The 18,970-nt window shown below is 41.3% G+C and overlaps 1 protein-coding gene across 6 annotated transcripts in view; it reads left to right on the top strand.

Moving 5' to 3' along the window:
- The window catches only part of ENOX1 (ecto-NOX disulfide-thiol exchanger 1), a 550,763-nt gene that overhangs the window by 310,413 nt on the left and 221,380 nt on the right, over positions 1–18,970 (top strand). Inside the window, exon 1 of one of the 6 annotated variants that reach the window (XM_078070328.1) lies at positions 15,810–15,880. The exons of the other annotated variants lie outside the window; for them this stretch is intronic. The gene's annotated coding sequence lies outside the window, so the exon portion shown is untranslated. Of the gene's footprint in view, positions 1–15,809; positions 15,881–18,970 lie in introns of those variants that run through there. 6 annotated transcript variants of the gene reach the window in all.

Below are 18,970 nucleotides of genomic sequence, written 5' to 3'. Positions count from 1 at the left end.
TGTCACAGATTCACTTTGCTTTATATAGAAGATGTATACTGGAACAGTTGTATGTAAATCTAATATCTATACATCAAATTATGTATAAAAAATGCACTAAGAGAATAGTTTAAAGAGAACATTTTTCCAAATGAACAGTATTTATGTAAAAAGGATAATTTCTGAATTTATCAGGGAATTTGTCTATTGCAGAGAAGTATTTCTCCTAGAATGATAAAGGCTCGCCTGTGTTCCAGTCAAAACTCACACGGGATTAATTTCATGCTTTTCCATAGTCTATTTAAAACACTGGACTTACTTCTAAGAAGATTTTTAATTTACACAACAGATACTCTCGGCTAACTGTAGTGCATAACTCTTCTCATTGTCATAAAATAGATATGTATCATGTATTATTTCAGGTTCGGTTAATAAAAAATTACTTGCGTGGGCATTTGATGATTTCAAACACAAATCTTATTGGAAGGAGTCAGTATATTATACTTCTGATCTGCAGGAAGAATTGAGGACTGATGGCGAATGTTCATGCAGTTCCCAAAATATGGGAAAGGACACCAGGCACAAATCTCCATGAGATGCTTGTCCAAAGAACCAAAGACAATGCGCTTGGCGCTGAAGTTTTAGATGGGTTTTATTTAAATGTTTCCATTTTTCTTTTTTTCTAGATTGGCCAAAAGGGAACTGAAGAGGGGCGGAGTCGTGTGGGTTTGGTGTTGTGGCTGTGAATTTATAGTGAGTGACTCAGTCAGTGTCCCTTTGCATTCAGCACACGGGGCCACCGCCTGCCTCTTCTCCCATCTTCCCATGAAGACACAGCAGTGGTCCTTTAATAATGCATTCACTGAGTTGAGAAATAATATTCTCGCTTCTGGAACTATGCATTTAACACATTCTCAGCAAATGCCATGTGGCAAACCTAGTGCTTTTAGACTGAGGTTCTGCTTTGCATAAATAAGACAGGGGCGTGTTGACCTTTTTCAGTAAACAATGCAGAAATGTTGATTACCTTTAAAATTCAAATGCAGCTTTTAAAATGTGTTCTCATTTCCATGGACAGCTGAGACCTACTGCACTAAAACCCAGCTAATCTGAGGTCTGTGAGGAGCTTGGGAATTGGTCCGATTCCTTTCCTCCTTGCTTGTTTTAGCTCCATGTCTGGACACTCTGGGGACCACTCTGTTCAGTGCCCCCTACATTTACATGTTTGATTCCCCTGGAGATCTTTCCCCTGTCAGACGATTTGTCTCCTGAATATCATGTTTGGGCCAACATATATGCCTCTACCTAAATTTAATTAAGTAGTAAAGCTGATCTTTATTAGAAGTTTATTTCAAACATAGATATCCCCACTCCTACTTCCACTTTAGAAAATGTTTTTTGATTGCCTATGTCCTTTCTCACTCCTACAAAAATATCGTAGGAGAAAACCCCCACCCTACTGTGAGATCTCATCCAACTTTTATTACTGCTCCTTGGGATCAGAGCCACGCGGCTGCCAGGATATTGCATTTACGCAAAGGTGATCATTACTAGCAGACCTGCAGTACTCCCTTGGGGCAGGTAGGTTCTGGGCCAGGGCCTCCAGGTGGGAGAGCTGCATCTGACCTATTCCACTGGATTAAAAATTAAAATCTGTTTAGAAGCAAGCTGCTCACTTTTGGCCTGGAGCATCTAGCAGTATTCACAGGCTAATGAATGTGTTTTAAGGGAATAGTGGTTCCTTCCTCCTGGCTTCAATCCCCAGCACACACACACCCCCCCACATACCCTCCCCCCACCTTTTTGTGTTTTACTTCCCTTGTAGGTCTGCTTTCCCATTAGGACAATAGAAATAGCCATCCTAATTCCAATCATCTGAGCTCAGATACTGATTTGGAAAGATATTCAGCCTTTGTAAGAAATGACATCTATAAATTTAGCTTAGTGTAAAGTCATTTTCAATTCGTTAACTGGAGTTTCTAGTTAACAGAGAATCATCTTTTGATTATAACTGTTTAGGGAAGATTGCAAATAATATAAAAACAACTTTGCATCGTAAAGTTTAGCTAATATCCTGGATGTGATAGGGAATTATTCCAGTTTCTTAACCCTACATTTATACTTCCAATACTGTGTATTGGCAACTGGTCTCCAGACTGATGATCTGAATACACCAAAAATACCAAAAATGAATAGGACAGTTCTGCATTCTTTCTTTTTCTTTCATACCCATGACATTTTTTTTTTTTTTTAAGAGTACTGGTTAGTTATTTGCAGGATGTCTTTGATATGGGTTTGTCTGATGTTCTCTTCTAATTAAATTAAGGTTATACAATTTTAGCAAGAAGACCACAGAGGTGGTATACCCTTCTCAGTGTCTCAGGTCAAAGGGCATATGAGGTCAGTATATCTTATTACTGATTTTAACATCTTTTTGGTACCATCAGTTGAAACAATACTATTTTCTTCTTAGGAAGCCAAATTATATCATTAGAACATAGTGTTTTATTGTTCTCATAATTGAGGTTTATACTTAGTATTTTAATAAAACTGTGCTTTTATACATAGAATATACATTTTCAGCTGGATCAAAATGATGCTTCAGTGATTTTTTTTATTATATCGGACACTTTTTATGGTCTCCCAGTTTCAGGCATATATCAGAGCACTCTGATCTCTAGTTTCCTAATCTGTTGAGCTGCTGTGACAATTACAGGAGCTGACATATGTGAAGGTGGGAACAGGTTGTAGGTGCTTGGCAAAGTGTAGGTAAAGTAGAATTCTGATATCGATCATTTTTGTCCAAAAAAAAAAAAAGAAAGGAAGAAAAAAAGAAAACAGCTCCCATTCAGTCCCAGGGCAGTAAAATGTCAAAAAATGTTATGAGTTAGTTGACTGCTGTAGTTAAGTACTATCAGCCGATGTTTAACTGTTCAAATGTATAGAAGCATATTGATCACAATCAGTATAGGGTTTTTTAACATTTCTGGGTCTTCACATCAGCCACTTGTCTCTACTTCTTTGACTGCGCTGCTAAGATGAACTTTGAGCTTCCCATCCTTTCATTCATTTATTTGTTTTGTGCCTAATTGTCAGACCTGATCCTTAACACATAATGGATATGAAAGCCCCAGGTCAATCAGACGTTGAGGCTAAGACTTCTTAGATCAAGATAAGGAATAGGACCAGGGTTTAAATATTTCTCAGGTTAAACACCTGGGCCTGTTTCATCCTTTTAGATATTTAGTCCTATTTTTAATTTGATTTATTTTCTATAGGGAGCCATGTTATATAACCTTAAAGTTTTGGAGGCAAAGTGTTTCCTTGACATAAAAAACATATAAAAATGTCTTTTCCATGGCTGTATGTGTTTTTATTATTTCTGAAACTGTTTTCTGGGTCTATAGTACACTCATGAAGAGGTCCATAGACATATTGAAAGTGCTACAATATAGCCTAAAAATTTGCACAAGAAAAATCTGGCTCATTTCTCATTTATTCACTGAACACCTGGGTTTTGCTGGGTAAATGCTAGACACACAATACTGAGGGGAAAACAGCATGCCTGTCTTCATGGAACTCGTCTAGGAGAAGAGACAGGCATTGGGACAAGTAAATAAAATGTTACAAAGTTAAGGCAGGATGGCCATTAATAATGCAGGAGAAAGATGTGAAAAAGATTCGTTGAGGCAGACCAGGCATCACTCAGTCAGTGCTCTGTCTTCAAGAGTCAAAGCCAGGGACACTGTAACATCACATTCATGAATCCTTAAGATTGGAAACTATGAAAAGTCACGTTGCATACTTTTCAAACAACACCATACAGTTGAGTATTGGTCAAATAGCTGCTTCTTCGAAAACCTCAGGAAGCCTTCTCTCCTTCCCCTCCCTCTTTTAATTAATGAAGCAGTTATTTATTGACTATATCCACCAGTGGCTGTCAGATTTTGGTGCACATCAGAATCTCCTTTGGAGCTGTTTTAAAAAATGCCTGGAACCTCACATCAGATCCACTGAGGGTTTAGAAATCTGAAGGTGGAGACAAGATAATAGTTACAAAAGCCTCCTCAAGTGATTACAATGTCCATCAAAGGCCAAGAATCACTGTGTGCCAAGCACAGCTCTGTAGCAGTCAGGAGAATCAGATATCTGCCTGGGGGACAACATGCTTGCATATATTATGTAAGTTCAATAATGGAAGCAATTGATTGCTCTATAAAAAGCTCACGTTTTCCTCCTTCCACACTAAACTCGTATTTTAACTGTTCTTGTGCCTTGGATATCCCCTATTTTTATTCACCAAGTCTCCTGAGCCAGAAACTTGAGAATCATTTTTGAATATTACCTTCTTGCACCATTACCTCCATATTCCAATTGCTCACCAAGTCCTATCTTTCTGTTTGCAGAAATATCTCATCTACTCCCACGATCTCCTCTGCCACTGCCATATCTTGCCTAGTCCCTAGTAATTATGTCAGAACAGGTTAACCTCTTCAAGCTTTTCTCCCTATATATCACTCTAAGAATTATTTTAAATTACAAATTTGATCCTGTCACTCCCAATTTAAAATACTCTATTAGGGCCCCATCGCCTATGGAAATCAAACTCCCTAGCATTCCCCTGCCCATATTTTCAATGTCATTCCCCCACCATTTGCCCCTTAAGCTACAGCCAAACAAAAACACTCATTTCTGTACATGCTGTGTACTCTTCACCGGAGTGTCTTTGCTCATAGTGTTGTTGATGACTGAAACACTTTTCATTTCTTGTTAATACCCCTCCAGTTTTCACCTTCAACCATCCATGAAGAAAATCTAAGATCGCTTTACTGGGAGAGTTGATTGGTTCTTCCTCTCTGTCCTTTATATTAACCCGTGTTTTAATTAAAGTACCCATTTGGCTATCTCTCTCTCTCTCTCTCTCTTTCTCTCTATACCTGTATATTGCCCTATCTGTCTGGGCCAGTCTTCATTGGAGTGAGTTTTTTGTTGGCCTAGAACTTAAACCGGTGCTACACAATAGGAGTTAACTGAATATTCACTGAGCCAAAGGGGAAAAGAATGAATGAACCTGACACGGGTTGGCCATTATCCCCTCCCACTGGTCCTCATTCCATTCTTTGGTGTATCACTTAACTAATCTGATCCATCTTCTATATTTGCTTTCCTTCTAATACGTGAAGATTACCTTCACCCTTTCTCTTTTTTCCCTGAGTCACCAAGCTAGTAAGTTGTCATTCCAAAACTGACACCATTCTTTGGAATTCCAGTAGTTGTTGTGAGCAGTTTCAATGTTGCCTTAAGTTCTCAAGGTCAAATGACCTAATCTTAATAAACTTGCTACAAACTCAGATTTGCAGGAAAGAAAAGTGGGTAGTATTTAACCTAGTATGCTATCATATTGGTTCCCAGATTGAGCGTCACATCTGTTTCTTGTTCTGGGATTATCTGAAGATAGCTCTGCTGTCTTCCCACTCTCCACTCCTACTACCACCTAGGCTGAAATTCCATGTCCACGCTGGATTGTTTGCTTGCAGAGGGAGACCCACAAAATGGGAATCGAACAATTCTTTCATGTTTGTTGTACATTGTTAATGGCCTTGCCCCAAAGTATTTCTATTTGTCCTTGAGCCTCCTCTTCAGATATGTTTAAATATATTCTATGTACTACCTTTGGTATTTTTTCAAAATGTTCAATTCCAGTCCTTCTGGGGTTAGGCCTCTCTAGCATTCATCTTAGAATTCTTCCCACTTTTGTGGTAGTCTTTACTTCTGTGTCATTGTTACCATTTGCTTCTCGTTTTTGTAGAACCAGAATTCACCAGAGCAGTTCTTGTAAAGACAGCGATTTCTGTAGCAGCATCCCCTTTTCTTTCACAAAGATTATGACTATAGAGTTATATGATCAAAATTTTATTTTTCAGAATCTCTTTTCTATTAGAGTTGATGTCTCTGTGTTCATAGCATACTTACATTTCTGCTGAAATTTCCAAATGTTTTTCACAAGTCAATGGCGGTGGATCCGATTAGAATTAATGTTCTCTGTCCTCACTATTATGAACAGCAGGCTGGTACAGTAACTTTCTTCTAAGAATCCAGTCATCTTCATGTTGTTATTGACTTCTTTTTTTTTTTTTTGCACAACTGGTCAATATTAAGGCTATTATATGGTTTTTTCCTGCCCTCGAAGGTTGTGAACAGACTCCTGCCATTCCTAACCTGGTTTAACTAAGTCATTATAAACCTACTCTCCATGACTTTATTTAAAACTCTCTTAAAATACATATTTTGTGTATATTTTGGTCTCTTGGTTAATGAAATCTAAGATTACATTCTATGCTGTAAAAATGTGCTTTAATTTATTTCTGGTAAAATGCTTCCTTTTACTCTTTGAGCAGTAAAACCCTAGTTTTAGTATTTCATGAGTTGGTGAGTAAATGTATGTTTATATTCTCAAGACCTTCCTAATCTCTTCAGTCTGTCTTTTTATAAAAAAAAGCTTACTTTAGTTTTCTAGTTGATAAACTAGCATCTTTATGTAAGAAAACATTATACTTAGGAAGCCTGAATTTAAATTCCTTGACATCTTCCTCAAAGCAACATTTTAGGGAATACAAACTACCATTGTCATTCTGTAGATACAGAGACCAATATAATCTGAATAACTCTGCTTAAATATAAAGTAGTGAAGAGAGACCCAACCCTGTCCTTTCAGTGGCCTCCACCACTCTGGATTTCACACATTAGGGTTTATCCTTCCCTTTTTGAGCTGCCACTTTCCCCCTCTCTCTTCCTATTGAGGTATTTTTTATCTCTCAAGACTCAGCCCATAGTTTTCTTCTCTGTGGGTACTTCCCTGACACCCCAGATGAAATTAATCTTTCTTTTCTCCTCACCACACATTTCTACAATAATTTTTTTTAAAGTATTATTGGTTGTAACATCTTTGTGACTGACCTCCTAGGTATTATAAAGACATAGCATTCTATGAATGGCAGTAAGACTGGTTAGTAGGCATAATTTTTTTCTTAGTCACTGTATCTGAAAGAAGCATGTTACAAGACTTTCAGAATACCAACTGTATGTAATATTCTGTGTGGGTTTTTAAAAGAGAAGTGAAGTATAGAGGTTGTCTGAGTGACGTTTTGAAACATGTGAGCCATAATTACCCCACACAGTTCAAAAGACTCAGGCATCATTTTTTAAAGGACAGTATTTAACTGAACTTAATGCTGGCTACTATGGTCAATAGCTGAGCAGAGAAGAGAGGTGCCAAGGGCATGTCATAGGAGGAACTGGCTTAGTTAGGAATAGTCTCTCCCCACCAACCTATTTGTGGCATTGTCTGTTGGGATGGGGAAGCAGAGAAAACTATGCATACTCTGCTGCTAAATGGAGCGAGTCCAGATGGTCAGCCCATGTTCTGTCCAGTAGACCACATTGCCTCTCAACACTTCTTGGCAGTTCCTAACATGCCATGTTGATAAAAGTCCTCAGTTTTAAGTTGCTGAAAGTCTAAGACTTCGTGGCCAGAACAGCATGGCCAGTCGGTTTCCAGCTTTAGAATAACAAGAAGGAAAATAGGGCGCTTGGCTGACTCAGTCAGTGGAGCATGCTACTTTGATCTCAGACTCATGAGTTCAAGCTCCACGTTGGGCATAGTGTCTACTTAAAAAAAAAAAAAAAAGGAGAACAAATGGTGTTTTCCTGGTGAGACCATTGTAAGTGACCAGAGAGTTCATAGGATAGGTCTGTCTGCTGTGTACAAGGTACTATGCCGAGAGGTTGATCATTCAGATTACTCCCTGCCTTTGAGGGCCTGGGAAACTAGTTGGAGAGAAAACACAAATGCATAGACACACAGAGAAGATTACCACAAAAAATAGGGCATGTGAAATGGCCAAAGGGGCATGTGGAACACTGGTTGTCAAAATGCAGTTGTTTGCCGTTTGATTGCGGACACCAGCTTAACACGTTTTGCCATGTCTGTACCATCAGAACATTTTTTAGTTACTTATACACAACTCAATAAAGTATCTATTTTAGTCTCTTCCTAAGCAATAATATCAGCAAAATCATACAATTTTCTGCTAATACATTTTTTTCCTGACACATGTGAGGTTGAACTATGTGAGACTAACAATATTTGACCATTTTTTTTTAATCCACAGAAACATCAATTTCACGTGGCTAAAAGTAAACATAACTGTTAAAAGTTAAAATAATGGTTTCCCAACTCACATTAAATCCCCAGACATACCACCTTTAAGCTGGAGGGAGCAAGCAGCCATAAAGCGTTGATCTCGTCAGGTTTCACAGAGGAGGCGGGCCTCCATGTTTGCCTGGAAGGACAGATGCATAGAGAAGAGAAGGGAGGACAGGGGCTCTGAGGACAGTGTGTGGGCCACCGTGCACACCACCGGTGAGAAAGGAAAGCTGATGCCCGAGAGAGAGCACTCCTGTCTCCTCTGATGTAAATCCTTAATCCTTGCATAGATTTGGAAAGCATGTTTTCAGAGCACGTGAACACAGTTTTAAGACCTTTTTGAAGTTTGCTGAAAATCATTGTCTTCTTATTACTAATACCTTAAGCAGGGTAAGGTATTTCTATTAGGGAGGATGTGGGTGTCAGCCGTGGCTATGTAGAGTGAAGTAACGTAAGTAGAGGAGGCATGAGTTCGACCACGTGAAGACAGCTGCATAGAATGGAAGGTTCTGTGGCAGTTTCCCCCTTAGAGAGCAAGCTTCCCCAGCTATCAAATCCCACTGAAGGCTTGTCTGCCAAAGGCAGCAACTGACAGGTCTTAGGCTCTCTTCAGTTCATTCTAGAAGCTCCTTTTGCCATTCCTGTGGCCATCTTTATAGCTTTTTGGCCCATCCCTCCTGTGCTGCAGACTCAGGCTTTCCTTCTTAACCAGGTACAAGTAACAGGTACCACCCAGCACATTCCTCTGAGCTTACTGTGAGGGTGAATCAAAGGTCACTTTCCCAGGATCAGTTTCTGGGGCTGCCCGGCCTGTCAGGCCCAGGCTTACCCCTGCCTGAGGGCGTGCCAGCAGAACACATCGAGGCATCTGACCAGTGGGCCATGGAACAACGTGAACTGTATTTTTTTGGAATGAGAAGAGAACAACTGTGTTCTGATGTTCTTTGAAAAACTCACTGAGTGCTTCAAGTCATGGAAATGTGTCCTCACTACTTTTAAAGCTTACTATAATTTAGAAAGTTATGGGTAGGACTTATTATTTCCTTAAATTTAAAGAGAGTAAACTTGTGTGTGCTTTAGTGACAGTTTATTGGTATTTGGTGTCTAGCATTAATTATTTGTGTCTGACAAAAAGAACAAGGCAGGGGCACCTGGGTGGCTCAGTTGGTTAAGCATCTGCCTTCGGCTCAGGTCATGATCCCAGGGTCCTGGGATCAAGTCCCACATTGGGCTCCCTGCTCAGCGGGGAGCCTGCTTCTCCCTCTGCCTCTGCCCCTTCCTTCCCCCCACCCCCCCAATGCTCTCGCTCTCTCTCTCAAATAAATAAATAAAATCTTTTTAAAAAAGAACAAGGCAGGGCTGCTTCATTGAATTAGTGGTGTTTAGATCTTAAAAAAAAAAAAAAAAAGCTTGAGGGTCAAAGTAGAATTGAACAATAATGACCACAAAAACAATCCATAAATTAATGTCAGAGCCAAGATGAGGGCTAAATTACATATAAATCTTTAAAACATCACAGACACTTTATTTCGCGTGAGTCCAGGAAAACCGTGCTTCCTGGTCATGGTCATGTCATTTTCCTTGATGAGACAGTGAACTTCATTTGTTTGAGTCATTCAGCAAATTTGTATGTGTACATTTTAAAATGTAGGTTTTATTATTATTTAGGTTTGGCACAGCCAAGAGATCAAGAGAAGAGTACATTGAAAAGATATTTTGTTACTCACAGTTCCTAAGAGGGCGGGCGGTACATGCCACCGGGCCACACTGCGAGGCACGCAGTCAGTCAGGATGAGCGGGGGCGAGGGGAAAATGCGGGCAAGAGGCTTTATTGTGGTTTCTGAGGGAAGGGAAGGAGTGAAGCAGAGTCAGCAGGTTTAGGATTGACTAGATGGAATAATTTGAGCAGGCCCTGGACCTGGGGCTATGAGGGCGGGGGGATGGTGGTTTGGAGTGTGAGCCCCCAGGACAGAGATGACTGAGAGAGGAGCTCTGGATTGGTAGGTTTGCATTTGGAGAGTGTGCTCTCAGGTGAGTGGTTTGTGGTCTCTAGGATGGGCTAGCCCTCAGGGCCAGCAAGGCTGCAGATGGCAACGCATCAGGAGATACAGAAGATAAAAGACCCGATGAATACCGTGTGTGTGTGTGTGTGTGTGTGTGTGTGTACACAAACACATTCATAACATTTATCCAGTGAATTTGTGTTGGGGGGAAAGGAGGATGCATGTCTACCGTGTACCACTCACTGTTTGGGCTGATGGGAGATTTAGCAGGAAAAACGTAATTTTTTTTTAAGTCATCCTGTACTTATGGGAGACCAACTTATCAAGGACATAATTATGTAATATAGCCTCAGATACTGGGAAATCCTATGGAGAAAAACAAGGCTGGTAGAAGGACAGAAGAACTGGTTTTGGGTAGGTGAGGGAGGGCCTGTCTGCAGAGGATGGACATTTCAGCAGAGAGGGGACTGAGGGGAGAGGGCAGGTGGTGGGACAGGGATGTGGGGGACTACAAGTGCACAGTCACCAAGAGAGGATCCTGCTGGGCAGGCTCAAGGAAGAGTAGTGAGGCCTGTGTCCTGGGGGCTCTGGGAGAGGGGACGCCGTAGGAACTGAGGTTGCAGAGGTGACCAGAAGGCGTATTCCAAAGGACCTTGAAAGCCATCCAAGAGTGCTGGAAGCTGTTTGTGTATGATTCTGTGATGCTAGAAACTTGAACCATATGAAGACAAGAGTTCAGCTTTAGCCTCAAAATGCAAATTAAGTAGCCATTACCCCAGTCGATTTTCTTACCTTCTTTACTCTTAATATTTTTTTAAAATTCATTTGAGATGAATTAGTTTTCAAATGGGGAAGCTTAATATCTTTCTCCCCAAAGTTATACATTAGGAATTCTTTATTATAGTTTAAAATACATCACATGGGGATGCCTGGGTGGCTCAGTTGGTTAAGCGTCTGCCTTTGGCTCAGGTCATGATCCCAGGGTCCTGGGATCGAGTCCCCCATCGGGCTCCCTGCTCAGCGGGGAGTCTGCTTCTCCCTCTGCCCTGCTACTCCCCCTGCTTGTGCTCTCTCTCTCTCTGACAAATAAATAAAATCTTAAAAATAAAATATATTACACAAATAAAAACTTCTCCATATAATAACAAAAGGAGAGCTTTAAGGTCATGACTTTTTGAAAATGACTTTCTGTACCATTGAGTTTCTTGGCATACATTGGCGTTTAAATAAAGTAAAATACAATTTTAAAAACTGCTACACTTCTGTAAATCTAGGAGAAGTAAAAAAGATCTGTGAACAATCAACAATTTGCTTTTATTTTCTATTAAATCATGGTGTTTTTTGCACTTGGTATCGTTTACTGAATATAAAGTAAAATCCACTCATACTCCACTTACCATAAGCGTGCCTACAAAGAAAACCTCATTTCAAATCTAATTGTGGACATTGTTCCTTCGTTAAAAATTCATAGGGTTTCTGAATACACCACAGAAGTACCGGAGTACCATTATTTCCCCGGCTCTTTTCCTAGTGCCAGTTCTGATCGGAATTTTAAAACACCCATATCTCTGAGGGAAAAGGAAAAAAAAAAAAGAAAGAAAGAAATTATGAATATAAATAGAAAGACCTTCTGACCAAATATGCTACAGTTTCCTAATTTAGTTTCAGTATAGGCAGGTGAAGGGACGGGGCAAGCAGCCTTCTGCTAGCCTCAGTATCTTGTTACAGCCACTAATTTCTCCCTCTCAGCAAACTTTACATGTGCCATTAACTCAGAGCTGGTCAGTTGTTTCTGATAAGGGGAGGAGACCGAGGAGTCGGCAGCTTGCCCTTGGTTAATGCCTGTCCACCCCCATCAGTGAAACCTAAGTCACACTTGGCTTGTTAGTTCGGTGCATGCTGTTGGCAGCAGTGGACGAGACGAGCTAGGCTTTGGTTAGCCTCCATGGTGAGCCCCTGTTGTTTAGAAGTTTTCACTGATTTGGGTCAAGAATATTCAAATACATGGGGCACTTGAGTGTCTCAACTGGTCAAGTGTCTTGATTTTGGCTCAGGTCATGATCTCAGGGTTGTGAGATCGAGCTCCGCTCTAGGTGTGGAGCCTGCTTAAGATCCTCTCTCTCCCTCTGCCCCTCCCCCCACTCTCTCTCCTCTCTCTCCCTCCCTCTCTAAAAAAATAAATAAATAAAAAGAATATGCAAAACTGGTGCAGCCACTCTGGAAAACAGTATGGAGATTCCTCAAAAAGTTAAAAATAGAACTACCCTATGACCTAGCAATTGCACTACTAGGTATTTATCCAAAAGATACAAATACAGTGATTCAAAGGGGCACATGCACCCTGATGTTTATAGCAGCAGTGTCCACAACAGCCAAAATATAGAAAGAGTCCAGATGTCCATTGACTGATGAATGGATAAAGAAGATGTGGTGTGTGTGTGTATGTATGTATGTGTGTGTGTGTGTGTGTATATATATATATACATATATATATGAATATATATGTGTGTATGTATATATGTGTGTATATATATATAATGGAATAGCACTCAGCCATCAAAAAGAATGAAAACTTGATGTGGATGGAACTAGAAGATATTATGCTAAGCAAAATAAATCAGTCAGAGAAAGACAAATACCATTATGATCTCACTCGTGTGGAATTTAAGAAACAGAACATGAACATAGGGGAAGGGAAGGAAAAATAAAATAAGATGAAAACAGAAAGGGAGGCAAACCATAAGAGACTCTTAACTACAGGAAACAAACAGGGTTGCTGGAGGAGAGGTGGGTGGGGGGATGGGGTAACTGAGTGATGGGCATTAAGGAGGGCACTTGATGTAATGAGCATTAGGTGTTATATGCAAATGATGAATCACTAAATTCTACCCTTGAAACTAATAATACAGTATATGTTAACTAAATTGAATTTAAATAATTTTTTTAAAAAAGAATATGCAAATACAAGAAAACAAGCGGAGAGTATAAAATAAGAATATGTAACTGCACATAACAAAACTGACCACATGGCACAGAGAAAATGTACTTCTCTGGATTTCATTTATATTTACAATCATTGTGTTACATTTCATATATTTTAGAAGTTACCTTTTCTCCTCATATAAACTTATTTTGGCAATTTAACTCAGCAAGGAGCTTGCAAATTCAGAAACAATTTGGGTTCCCTGCAACTCTGATTGGAGGAATACAACTTTAAATTTTATTTTATCCTGCATCACATTCTCAGTATTAACTCACGTTTTCTCTTTAATTTTCTGCCCTTCTTAAAATGGCCTGCTCATCTCCTTGGTTCCCAACCATGTGGTCTAACAACAGGTAACGTAACTGAAAGGTTCCTGCCTTTGTCAGCCATTGTTCTGAATTCCCTTTGCTGGATTAGGACATCAAGATGGCACTCCAAGTGATTCCCGCTATTTGATCTGCGGGAGCACAGGAGTTTACAGTCATGTGGCTGCCAAACACCTACCACGTAGACTCAGGCCACCTAATTTATGATTCTCATGTCATGTGAACCAGCAGTGCATTAAACCCAAATACTGGTAGAAAAACCAGCGAGACCAGAATCCGTCCTTTTCAGGGAAGGAATAGTTGGTGTGAAGATGGGCTAACCTATGTAAAGGCATCTGGATTTTAACTATCAAAATACCGGACAGCGTTGCCAATAATGTCTCATTTCTTTCAGTTCCTCCAAAAGACATTACGTGTTAGCCCCTGAAATAACTTGGGAGATGAGGATTGAAGGCACAAAGTGGAGCAGCTCCCCAAACTGGCCCCCAGGAAACTTGTGGCAGGAGCTGTCCTATCTACCATATGCACATTGTGCTGCCAAACTGCCCTGCAAGGTTTTGTAGGAGAAGGAGGTCCCCAGCTCCACGCTCAGGGTGACAGTTTATCTTTGCTGATTTGAAAACTAACTGCCGCAATGATGATAATCCTGATAAGCACATGGCGGGACTCTGATTCAGGTGCATGTCCCACAGTAACATAGATCCTCATGCCTCCAGCACCTCCAATATGTCAGTGATCCCTTGGGCCAGGGATTAGACGTTGGGATTTCTGGTTTACTCAGCTCCTGCTTTTCTGTAGCTCTTGTTCATGCTAGCAGGCAGAAAGGAGAATTGGACCCCCGGCCTGCCTCGTAGCCAGCTGCCGGAGTAACGAGGTAGCCTGTGTTAGAGACGCCACCTCAGGTAGACGTAGGAGAAGTAGGATGAGAGGGAGAGTTAGCACAAAGCGGGTAAGGAAAGGAGTAGTAACCCGACTTTATCTCCCAGTGTTCCCATTCATATGGCCCTGAGCAGCCTTTGCATCTTTCCCTCCTTCTCTCTCAGTATGGTATTTCATTAGGTAGTAAAAGCATGGTGGGGGAGCTGGTGAATTGGACATTATACATAGGACTTACTCACATGGGGATAACAGTTATGGGCATCTTTGGTGGTGATGATGCTTACACCACGTTCTCAGCTCCAATCCCAGACTTACCCTCAGTATATGCATTTGGACAAAGCTAAGCCCAGTTTGGGCCAAGACATCTGTGAGACTTTCTGATAAAACCTAAAATATATAAGGCTACACGTCAACTGTAGGTAAATGTCTCATGCATTTCCTTTTCTCTAAATGCACAGTTAATACTCTGACTTTAAGAAAAATGTGCTTCTCAATGAAGCATTGGTCTTGAGATGTTTTCCAGCAGTGGTTTCTGATTTGCTCAAATTATTTCCCTTGCCTAGTTTTATAATTGAAGTACAAGGGTCAACTTGACTGGGAACGGGGGGAAGGGCCATGCAAAGACAACAAAGCTTCTGGGCCCTGGTTACCTGGGGCTCCTCGGGCCGCGGCTGTACCTTGCCTTGGCAGCCTGCCTCCTGACACAGTGCTGGCTGGCATTTTCCCTCCCCACCACTCTGGCTTCCTATATACTCGCTGCTCATAGCAGTTCCTGGTTTCAGCCTACCTGTCTCTTTTGGGGGTGTGGGGAGGGGGTGAAGGGAGGAATCTCAGTGAGTGTCCTTCCTTACTGCAAGCCTAGCAATACACTAATGAATAATTCTATCCGGAATCTAGTTGTTGTTTTCTTATGATAGGCAAGCTCCTAGTGATGTGGTTTTGGAATGTAGGTGAAGTTTGGTGGGTTGTGGTCCAGAGCCAATGGCCAAGAAAGAATTCTTGAGACATCTTTGGTGCAAAAAAGGTGGTTTTATTAAAGCACAGGGACAGGACAGATGGGCAGAAAGAGCTGCTGCACTGGGGTTATGAGGGGTGGCTCTGATTATATGCTTGGGAGTTGGGGGAGGTAAGGAAAAGGGAGGTTTCTAAAGGATTTTCATTATGTTAAAGACTCAAAGGATACTGGAGGCCTTGCCATTGTCAAGTTCAGGTTGTTTTTCCCTCTAGCAAGGCATTAATATTAAGACAGTTGGGAGCTTCCTGGATGAACATCACACAGATCCCACCCAGGAGTGTTGGGGGGGAGGGGGATGGTTTGCAGGGTGTCAGTTTTGCTTTGTCCTCGGCTTGCCTTCTGCTCCCTCACCACTAGGAGTATCTAGTTTGCCACACTACAGCAAGCTCAAGTCTGCTAATGCTTTTTTATTTTGCAAACTCTTTCACAACTGGGTGTGTGTCTTGCTCGCCATTACGTTCCCGATCTCAAACACATTGCCGGCATACAGTAAGTATTTAATAAAGATCTCCTGAGTGAATGTCCCCCGGGGAGTGGAATAACCCTTTACCTTAGACTTCTGTGTTTTTAGAGCCAGTCAGACCAAGAAGGACTTCTTAGTATGGCTCTTTGTTGGAGAAAACCTCAGTTCCCCAAATCTATAACAGAGGCCCAGGCTGAAACAAACTGAGCCTTGGGGTTCTGCTGTTCATTAGCTTTGTGACCTTGGGTAAATGAGCCAAAGTCTTAACTTTCTGAGTCTTTCTTTTCATCTTTTTTTTTTTTTTTTTTAAAGATTTTATTTATTTATTTGAGAGAGAGAGAGAATGAGAGACAGAGAGCATGAGAGGGAGGAGGGTCAGAGGGAGAAGCAGACTCCCTGCCGAGCAGGGAGCCCGATGTGGGACTCGATCCCGGGACTCCAGGATCATGACCTGAGCCGAAGGCAGTCGCCCAACCAACTGAGCCACCCAGGCGCCCTTTCTTTTCATCTTTTGCAAAAAATTGCTAATAACATCTATTCATAGGTGGTCGTTGATTTTTCATAAGATCAAAGATGTGGGCCTGTTACATAAGAAGCTATTTCCCAGGGGGTGCCTCTGGGGGAAGGGTGGAGGGAATGACATTCTCCCTTTACCTTACAGACTTCCACTTCCTGAACTCATTGAACGTATTCGTGTTAATAATAATACCTTGAAAATAAAAATGTCCTTTTAAGAATATTCATTTCCATCTACCAAACCTATATTGATGTTCATTCTCAGATTGGAAAGAACCGTGTCACCGCATTCCACCGCCGCAAATGTTGCTACCAGAGAAAAAGGGACCGTGGTGTCTGCATGTTAGAATGGCAGCAAGGGTTCGGGCGTGTATTTGGATGAAGATGGTGTCTCCTGTTAGCAAGAGTTTAGTATTCAGAGATTGTACTGTGAGAAGCCTGGAAAGGATGCTGCATTTAGTTTCATGTTGATCATGTGTCTCCCAGTGATGTCAGCCTTGTTGGTCGGTTATTAATGAAATGCTTTGTGTCGTAGCAACTGTGTCAGGTTGATCCTTTGGAGACGTACGTGAACACACGTCTCTTTGATTATGCAAGTCATAACGTCATTTTTTTTATTGCATTCATGGTCAAGCCTGGTGACTATCTGGAGTTGGCAGCCGCTGCCCCTGTCGAACACCCCTGTCGAACACCCCCACATACACTGCACTGTTGAGCCGCCACATGGGCATTTGCTTCGTCGTTATTTTACAATAACCGTTATCTCATAACAAACCATAACATTTAGAATTGCATAAGAATAAGAACATCAGAGGACTTGAAGAGCAGAATATCTTTTTCATTAAGACTGAAAAGAAAAGTGTGAGAGTGCTCTTGGGGATTCATTTAAAATACTTGTCGAGGTTGGATTTAAGCCATCTTGCTGTGATAATAATAAACCACCGTAGCAATAGCAACGTTCTGTAATTCCCACAAAGCACATTCAGCATGATTTCTTTTTTTATAAATAATAAAACCATAAATGAATGTGATTACTTTAAAGCTAACCTGAAATTACATTCAGTAGCACAGGCCAGATGTTTTCCTCTCGTATCTGTTTCTTCAGGTCAGTCTTTGCTCCCCTTCTCCACCTTCCCCCCGATAATACATAAGTTGTCTGTGAAGAAATAACTGGGGATGGCCTTTGATCCTGAACTAAGGTTGGCAAATTTAAGGGGAAGATAGAGCCTTATTTATCGCACACGTCATAGGCAGGAAGGAGATAGTACCTCCGAGTAGCCATTTAAAACTTGCAGGCTCCAGTGGTGACAGCTTTACTTTGCTTTTGGAGGTCCCACCCCACATGGCACTGAACACACAAAACGCACTCACATCTGACATTCGATACCATTATGTCCATAGGACTTTTGGACAGGATTTCTGTAATTCTGCTTTTGAAATTATTTGCCTACAAGTGACTCCTCTCATTTAAAACCAGCTCTGATTTTTCCATAATGGTGCAGACTCGGGAGTTTTTTGCAATGTGAGAAAGCCCCACTTACAAATGATTTTCAACTATAATGATGTCTATATGACTATTAAATGTGATAATTAGAGAAGTTGTCATAACACAAAATTTCCTGATGTTTCATTAAATAAGTATTTGGTTTTGATGATGCATGTTTCACTGTATGTTGACACAAAACGTTTTCAGCTTTCCAACATTATGGTAGACTGTGTGCCTTTAGTACATAATTGATAACACAGCCACAGCTAGAAAACTAGGCTACTTTCCCAGGGCAGATGCATTGTTGATCTGGAAGATTGGAGTAGAAAAAGAGATTCTATTTGAAGAGCTTAGTGCTCCAAATGCCATTCCCTTGTACGGAAGGATTTCTGTATGACATTCTTAAGAGGCACGTATCTCCTCCTGCTAACAGGGAGAACGAGTATTAATGGGAGACGGTAGGGTGGAGGATAGCACATTTACACCCTTGTATGGAAATCTGTAACCAAGACAGAGAGCAGAGATCGAGTTACAGCAGTGATGGCAGCATTTTCCAGTGACCTTCAGCCTTGTTCTCAGTGCTGGAACCTTCCATTGCCTTTATCGCACCCCCACTTTCGGGGGCAGGAGCTTCCATGGAGGTTTTCTGTGTTATAAAGGCCTCGCTGAGATCACTATGTGCAGCCAAGTCCTTACCTCTGAATATGATCCTGACCTCCAAAAGCAGTTAGAACAGAAAGCCTTCACCACGAAAGAACCAAGACAGTCTTCCCATTAGCTTCTGAATCACAAATGTCCCTAGAGGTTAGAGCCACCTTGCTGTATGGCCTCCAGTCTCAAGAACCTGAATATTTTGAGGCCCTGAAGGCCTTCCTCTTGTCTGAGCATCTCCATTTGAAGCTTGGTGAACACAGTCAGTGGCACCCAGGGTTTGACCCACTTCCTCAGAATGCTCCCTGCCGGCCTAGAACTTTCCAGTACATTCGTTTGCCCCAGGAGTGAGCCCTCCTCCAACTAGCCCACCCCCATGAGGTAACCACAGCATTTATGACTCCCCACGAAGTGAAAAGGACTCTCCCTAGGAACCCAAAGCCCCCACCAGCCTGCTCACTGG

The sequence above is a fragment of the Halichoerus grypus genome, chromosome 4 (assembly GCF_964656455.1).
Source record: "Halichoerus grypus chromosome 4, mHalGry1.hap1.1, whole genome shotgun sequence".
NCBI lineage: Eukaryota > Metazoa > Chordata > Mammalia > Carnivora > Phocidae > Halichoerus > Halichoerus grypus.
The sequence above is the reverse complement of the archived record's forward strand: the minus strand, read 5'-3'. Positions and strand labels throughout refer to the sequence as shown.